Source organism: Rattus rattus, chromosome 13 (assembly GCF_011064425.1).
Source record: "Rattus rattus isolate New Zealand chromosome 13, Rrattus_CSIRO_v1, whole genome shotgun sequence".
Lineage (NCBI taxonomy): Eukaryota > Metazoa > Chordata > Mammalia > Rodentia > Muridae > Rattus > Rattus rattus.
The window spans coordinates 20235701-20243987 of NC_046166.1; positions in this window are offsets into that span (position 1 = coordinate 20235701).

Consider the following 8287-nt stretch of genomic DNA (forward strand, 5'->3'; position numbering starts at 1 on the left):
TTATCATTGTCTTCTTTTTTGTTTTTTTTTAAGATTTATTTATTCATTTATTATATATAAGTACACTGTAGCTGTCTTCAGACACACCAGAAGAGGGCATCAGATCTCTTTACAGATGGTTGTGAGCCACCATGTGGTTGCTGGGAATTGAACTCAGGACCTCTGGAAGAGCAGTCAGTGCTCTTAACCACTGAGCCATCTCTCCAGCCCCCTACCATTGTCTTCTTAAATAAATGGAAGAAATCTTATAAATTAATTGCTATCATCAGCATCAAAATAGCATATTAAGGCACTGGAGAGATGACTCAACGATTTAGAGATTTGCTCTTCTAGAGGATCCAGGTTTGATTCCAAGTACACACAGGTTTTACAACCATCTGTTACTCCAGGTCCAGTGGATCCAACATCCTCTTCTGGCCTCTGCAAGTACCAGACATGCATGTGGTACATAGACATACATGAAGACAAACCATACGTATGCAAAAAAATAAATTAGAAAAAAATCAAACTAGGAAAAACATGACTTATACTGTAGTTTAGTACAACCAGCCAGTGCATGAGAAGATGATTATTATGTTGTGATCAGAATACAAAGAACTTTTCCCCATAAGTCAAAAGAGTGGGAATTGGCTTGACTTGCAGAAGATATATGAGATGAATAAACATTAATGAACATTAATGCAGAGTGAGTGATCAGAGATTGTGCTAATGAGTGAAGGACACAGAGGTGACACAAAGTTGGTGGTTGTGGGGCAGTCGGCACTGTCAATTGCTGCTATGTTTATGACTGGGGGAGGGGAAAAGAGAAGCTTTGTTTTATTTGCTTTGCATCCCCAGTTTAAAAGACAAACCTGGGTATCTTTATTTCAATGGCGAAGATCTCCACCGATAAATAAAATGAGTAGTTATCTGTGTCATATTCCAACCTTTTAAAAAAAAACATATTGTCATCAGAAATAATTTATCCATTTTTGACATCAGGAATCATTACCATTTTCCAGGACAAATGTCCTTTCAGAAAGTTTTATCTCTCACGAACTTTTTATAACTTATTTAGACATTTTACCACATGCTCAAGTTCTTCTTCACTCCATTCCAATACCAGTTTTTGAATAATCACCATGTTAGGAGAACAATAATGTCCACAGTCCTATTTATATAAAGTTGTTACCTGGCCCTAGCTCATCTTTACCTAAATGTGTATGTCAATAACTTTATATATTTTTCTCATCTCTTTGTGGGTGGCTGACTTTCTGTCTACCTGGCCAAGCGAGTCAGGCATCAGAATGAAAAGCACTAGGAAGCAGTAAAGAAATATACTTCAGTGATAACGAAGAAGACTCAGGCTTGTGTGCCAGGGTTCACTCTCCAAACTATGTTTTAAGAGGAGAGGCTGGAGATGTCCCATGAATTAATGTCCTAGATCTCTTTATTTTGAGCCACACATAGAGCAGTGGCCTATTCTCATTCCTCTTGGGCTGATAAAATAACCTGACCCAAAGCACTGTACAGGGGAAAACATTTCGTGTGGTTCACAATTCTAAATTGCAGCCCATTATTTACAAGGAACAGATGCTGAAACAATGGAGTCTAATCACGTCACACCCACAGTTAAGGCCAACAGAGATTAGACACATACTTGCTTACCTCTTTCCTGCTCTGTTAATGACTCTGCCAAACATGCTCCTGGAACTACTTTTTTTTCTCTCCATAAATCATGGCCTCAGGGAAAACCTTGGAGCAGCACAGACCTCAACACCATTCCATGGTAGTGTTTTCTTCGACAGACGCTGCTGCCTCCACAGGACCAGCAGAGTTAGCACACACAGTCTCTGAGTCAAAATATTAAATAAATGGCCCTTGACTTAATAACTAATAACTCTAGGTTCCCTTCTGAGACTTAAGAAACTCGGCCCTCAACTGTCAGTGATTCTCTCAACGCTCTTCCAAAGTTCAACAAGAACAGCCCCTCCATGACATCTCAGAGCTCAATGGCATTTACAGCCCTGTTTTCAAAAAACCTCCACCATCTGCTCACAAAATTACCTGGAAACAGAAAACGCCACAAAAATCGCATTAGTCCAGCCAGCAGCCACACATCTTTGATATCAATTTCTATTCTAGTTCTATTTTATTTATTACTGTCTATTTGTATAAATCGCCTGCCCAAATCAACTCTATGGAGAAAGGGTCTGTTTGCATTGTGATTCCAAGTTATCGTTTCAGAGGTGTACAGGTAGGAGCTCAAGCATTTACTCACATAACACCCTCAGTCAAGATCACGGGGGATTGAATGACTGCATGGTGGTTCATGACTCTCATCCCAGCTCTCAGAAGGCACTGAGACTTCAGTGAGTGTAAAGACAGGTTAATCTCCTAACTGAATTCAACCTGACCCTGTCTGAAGACCAAAGCCAAGCCACCTAATAAACGACAGCAAAAACTATTAAGAACTGTCATTAACGTTAAAATTATTGATGTCTTAAAAGTGAGAGGAAACACATAGAATACAATGTATAAAACAGAAGGAAGCTTGAGCAAGCATGAAATTCAGGAACCCATTTTTGTCCTCTGGGGCCTTTTTATTACAAATGGCCTGGAAGACATCTTTTAAAGTATGCACCTGTTTTCTGATTGTTGTACATGACTGATGCTTACCGTTTGCTACAGGGGATTCCAGAAATCTAAACACTGTCTAAGTAAGCCCACATGAAGCCTTTTCTGGTTTATTGGGCCAGAGAGTTAACTCTTGCAGCTCACATTCACTCAGGTCTGATACAAACTCCAGACTCATTTACAGGCCGAGCCTTGAAATTGTATGAACACTCATTCAATCACACGGTAAGGACTTCTGCTGTTCTCCAACCTTAGTTCTGTACTGCTGCAGACAAGACTGTTAGGTCAAACATAGGCGCTTTCTTTATTTGGGATCTTAAATTTCTGAGATCAACGCATTTTTTTTAAGAATGCATTACTCAGAATCTACTGACACTGCCAGGAACCAGCTTGCATCAATTTATTAGACTTTTTTTTTTAGATTAGATAACAAGATTTCTATGATTCCATTGATTCACATAGGTATAAATGACATCAAATATGTATTTTTCCAAAAAATGTTTACACAGTTCACAAAATACTATCCAGATAGTCTTTAGAGATGTTAAGAGTCACATAGTTGGAAGATCAATTGTAGAAATGATCAAACATGTTAGAAACTCATCGCAAGGCTAAGGACAGCCAGTAAGTAAGAAAACTTGATGATGTAATGAGGACTTGAATTTGAACAAGATTGCATGTCAGTATATCACAAGTGCCTATAGCTCTACCCCCTGTCACCCAATATTCTTTCCAAGCATCCATCTTCACACACAGATGTCTCCCCATAGCCACATAGAGACAGCAAGAGGAAAGGGGAAGAGAGAAAAACACACATTAAAAGCAATGCAGAGTATGTAGCAGAGAATAGCCTTGTTGGGGCACCAGGGGAAGGGGAAGCCCTTGGTCCTGCCAAGGTTAGACCCCCAGTGCAAGGGAATATGGGGGGAGGGCAATAAGGAGGATGTATAGGGAGAGGGGGAAGGGAGGGAATGGGGGCTTATGGACAGGAAACCGGGAAGGGGAATAACTTTTGAAATGTAAGTAAAGAAATATATCTAATAAAAAATTTAAAAAGAAAAAGAAGAAAAAGCAATGCAGAGAATAAATTCATCTAAAGAATGGACTCTGAAATCCTGAAATCCTGAAAATCTCTGAAACTGTGGCCAAAATCAACTCACCTTTACTTATTTAGATCGCCTATTTTTTTTTTCCACAGAGATAATAAGGTTGTAAAGGTTCATAAAAAGACTAGATGAGTATCAAAAAATCAGCATGTTTTATTTAACTGTAACTTAAGTTCCCGCCTACTACTATATGCAAATGGAATACATCACACTAAATCTTAGCAAACACCACAAAGCAATGGCCAAATTAACTCACATTCATGAACATGTCCAGAGTATAATAGAAAAGTTTTCAAAATTTGACATAAGTCTTTAAACTGAGCTATCATTAAATCGAAGAATGAAAGCATAGCATCAGACTTAGTAACTGTTGTTTTGGTAAACAGGGCCAATTCTTGGGACAATTTAAGGTATTAATCTCAAACTGTAAAACATATATTTGTTTACTTAATATTTTGTCTATTTTCTGTGGCTTGTTAATTTCTTCTGTTTAAAAAGGTACAGCTTGCGGCTGGAGAGATGTCTCAGCAGTTAAGAGCACTAATGCTCTTCCAGAGGTTCTGAGTTCAATTCCCAGCAACCACACATTGGCTCACAACCATCCTTAATGGGATGCGATGCCCTCTTCTGGTGCATCTGAAGACAATGGAATACTCACATACATAAAATAAATAAATCAAAAAAAAAATCTGAGCGTTTGTATGCCATGATGTGCATGTGGAAATCAGAGAACAGTTCACATGTGTCTGTCTTCTCCTTCCTCCAACCAAGTTCTAGAAATCAAATGCAAGTACTCGAACTCGGTAGCAAGTGTCTTGAGTTATTAAATAACTTTGCTGCCCTTACTTGGGCTTAAAATATATTTCCTTGAGTGCTGGAGAGGTGGCTCAGCAGCTAAGAGCACTGATTGCTCCTGCAGAGTCCTGAGTTCAATTCCCAGCAACCGCATGGTTGTGATGGCTCATAACCACCATAGGCACACATTGTGTTTCTGAAACTCAGTTTACAAGAGTGTCAACCACAAGTGTCCATGTTTAATCTTCAAAACAAAGTAACACCCATAAAAATGAGTGTAACCATGATTTGTCTTTAAATGGGATCTTAAAGGATACTGTTTGCGACTTCAAAAGGAGATATACTTTTTACTGACGGAATATTACTACAAATGATCTTTGGACATCAATGGAAAAGCTAAACATGAGAAAACTGCCTATCCTATACAATACTCAGAACCTAAGTAAAGAGAACATTCCACACACGTATCCAGTCTCTCTGTATATCTGCCTTTGTCTACATGCCTGTAATCACGTCAGACACAAAAACTGCAGGGGAATTTGTTTTTTAAAACAGTAGCCTCAAAGTAGTTAGGTTTTCTGGATCCTCAGAATAATTCTTCTGGGGAGCAGTACTTTCATAGGAAATACCCATATGAAAAACTACTTATGAATATAAACCACAATGCAGTGTTCTCCATTGCCAGAATCTAGTGAACATGTTCTCCCACCCACAAAGCTGATCCAGGTCGACAAAGTCTACCTGACCCAAGTTTTCATTCTTACCTCTTCATGGCTTGCTTCCCTGCCTGGACACCTGTAGGGTCTCCCTCAGATTGGCTGGATGGTCAGGGACTTGGGAAGAGCATGACTGGGAAGTTGATGAGAAAGACATCTGGGGGGCTGGAGAGATGGCTCAGTGGTTAAGAGCACCGACTGCTCTTCCAGAGGTCCTGAGTTCAATTCCCAGCAACCACATGGTGGCTCACAACCATCTGTAATAAGATTTGATGCCCTCCTCTGGTGTGTCTGAGGACAGCGACAGTGTACTTATATATAATAAATAAATAAATAAATCTTTAAGACATCTGAGGAAGTACATGGATAGATCTCTTCAAGTGAGCTGAATGCATATGAAAAGTTATAGGTAAAGGTGTGTGTATACATATATATGTATATATATATGGATATGTCTACATAAGTATATGTATATGTGTGCATGTATATGTATATATATTCTATAAGTCCTGTTGCTTCAGAGAATCCAAACTACTACACATATCACTAAGTACATATACATACATGAGATTTTAATAATATTTAAATATACATTCATACACACAGAGATTTGTATCATTGTTCTTATGAATATGTAGAATGCACATCTATGTTACCCTTTACCACAGTTAGTGACATTTTTAAAGGATTTCTCAGACCAAGAAGTTATTGCCCAAACTGAATACGCATCAAGACCACATAGAACGCTGGCTGAAACACAGATTGGCAGGTGCCCAGGGCGAGGCTATGCCTGCGATTCTGCATTTAGGACAAATTCCCATTTCTAAGAAAACCACTGAATAGCTTGATGACACAGATCAATAATCTCAGACCTTGAAAGACAGAGGCAGGAGAATCAAGAGTTCAAGGGCTGATAGTAAGTTTGAGGCCAGTCAGGACTTCATGAAAATTTGTCTCCTAAAAAAATATTCAAAATACTCAAATAAATAAAATTTAAAAAGACAATTTCTGACTAAACACTGATCATACAAGCTTTAATGTTCAAAACAATGTTGGTCCCATGTATTTATTGTGTGTTTGCAAGTTCTTTATCACACAAGTGGTGGGCAGAAGGCAACTTGTAGGAGTCCATTCTCTCCTGCAAGCATGTGGGTTCCAAGGATAGAACCTGGACACCTGTAGGGTCTCTCTCAGATTGGCTGGACTGTCCCCAGCCCATTTATGAATTAAACCATTCTGCTGTCCTTCAGACAGGCATTTCTATTCCTCCCTCACCCTTTCCCCTTTTCAATAGTTTCCATTAACTACAATCAGCTACAATCCAAAAATAAAGTGAAAACTTCCAGAAATAAATAATTCATAATTATCAAATTGTACCTGATTACCAAGACGAAATTTGATTGCGTCCTGACCAGAAGAGAAATCATCTCTTGTATGTAGGATACACAGCACATTCATGATATGTGTCCTCATCAGTTATTTGGTAGCCATCTTAGTTATCAGATAGACTGCTGTGATCTCATTGTAGTTGTGGTTCAGAAACACTGTGTATCAGCCTTAACATGGTGTCAGAACGTCTACACCACACATCCCTCTTCATTCCATTACATGACAGAGGCATTACAGTTTTTCAAATCCTGACAAGAAAATGGCACTACAGTACGGGAAAATATTGGGACAAGGTTGAGGCTAACTCAATAGACAGTTTGCTCTGGATGCTTGCCCTGGGTTCCATCCCCAGTACTGCATAAAACTGGGCTTCGTGGTGTACACACACCTACAATTCCAGTGCTTGGGAAATGAAGGTAGGAAGATAAAAAGCTCAAAAGTTACATGGTTTCATGATGAGTTCAAAGCCAGCCTGGGTCACATGAGACTGTCTTAGTAGGAAGGAGGACTAAAGTCATATAACTATTATTATAGTATACTTTAATAATTACCATGTTTAATCATTAGTTATTATTGGCTTTTTTCTGTGTATAATTTGTAAATTAAACTTTATCATAGGTATATGTGTATAGGAAAACATTGTATGTAAAATGTATACAACATACATATAGGTGGCTTCAGACATCCACTGGGGATCTTAGAACATATCCTTTGTGGATAAAGGTTAATACGGTGTTTTAATGTCATACTTAGAGATCTTCATTTGTCCCCGTGTGGGGAGGCGGACACTGAAAGGAAGCCTGGTAAGGTCAAGCTAGGGCTGGAAGCAGAACAGCGGTGGTGGTACTCAGACCCACACCCTCCTGATATCAAAGCACTTTGCAATGACTCTAGCTAAACCCGGACTACAAAAGCCAGTACCAGTTTGAATGCCTGAGCACAGGGATCATGGAATCCTTTTAGAGATTTTCACCCTTGAAGAGAACCACCCTCTGAGTATCCATTCTTAGTTGACCATGAAAGAATAGATTTAGAAACAGAAAGTGAGGATACAGGGCGGGCAAATGAATGACTGTTAATTCTACCACTCGATTGGAGAGTGTCTTCTTTGATGCACAGGGCATTCCTGTTATAACATGCATCAATTAGATTAAAAGTAGGACATCCCCACTGGCTCAAATGGCTCTTGGGGACTGTGATTCTCCATTCAAGCAACAAAGGTAATATATCAGGTCCAAATTGAAGATGTAAATGGATGACACCCAGGATACATAACAAAAACAGTTCAGGGAATTAGTGCCTAATATAAGCCAGGAGCTGGTTCCAGAATCCCACAACTACAGTGGGTTTCAGCCTGCACATTCACACGCCTCCTGTGAGAGCTCCTTAGGCAGTTGGAGACCATGCTTCTTTTAGCATGACGTCTCTCAGCCTCGTCTGTAGCTGACTAGATCAGGGAGAGTGCTTCATCCAGACAGCTCCAGCTATGCTGGGCAGTGATGGCCAAAGTAATCAGATCTTCTGTGCTTTTAGTACCAGCAAATGCAGTTGACAGCCCAGTGCAGAAGGACAAAGACACGAAGAAAAGGCAAAGGGAAGGAACAGTGAAGAGAGAGAGAGCATGAGCAGAAGTCAGAAGGAAGTCAGTAGGAAAATGGAGAGCAG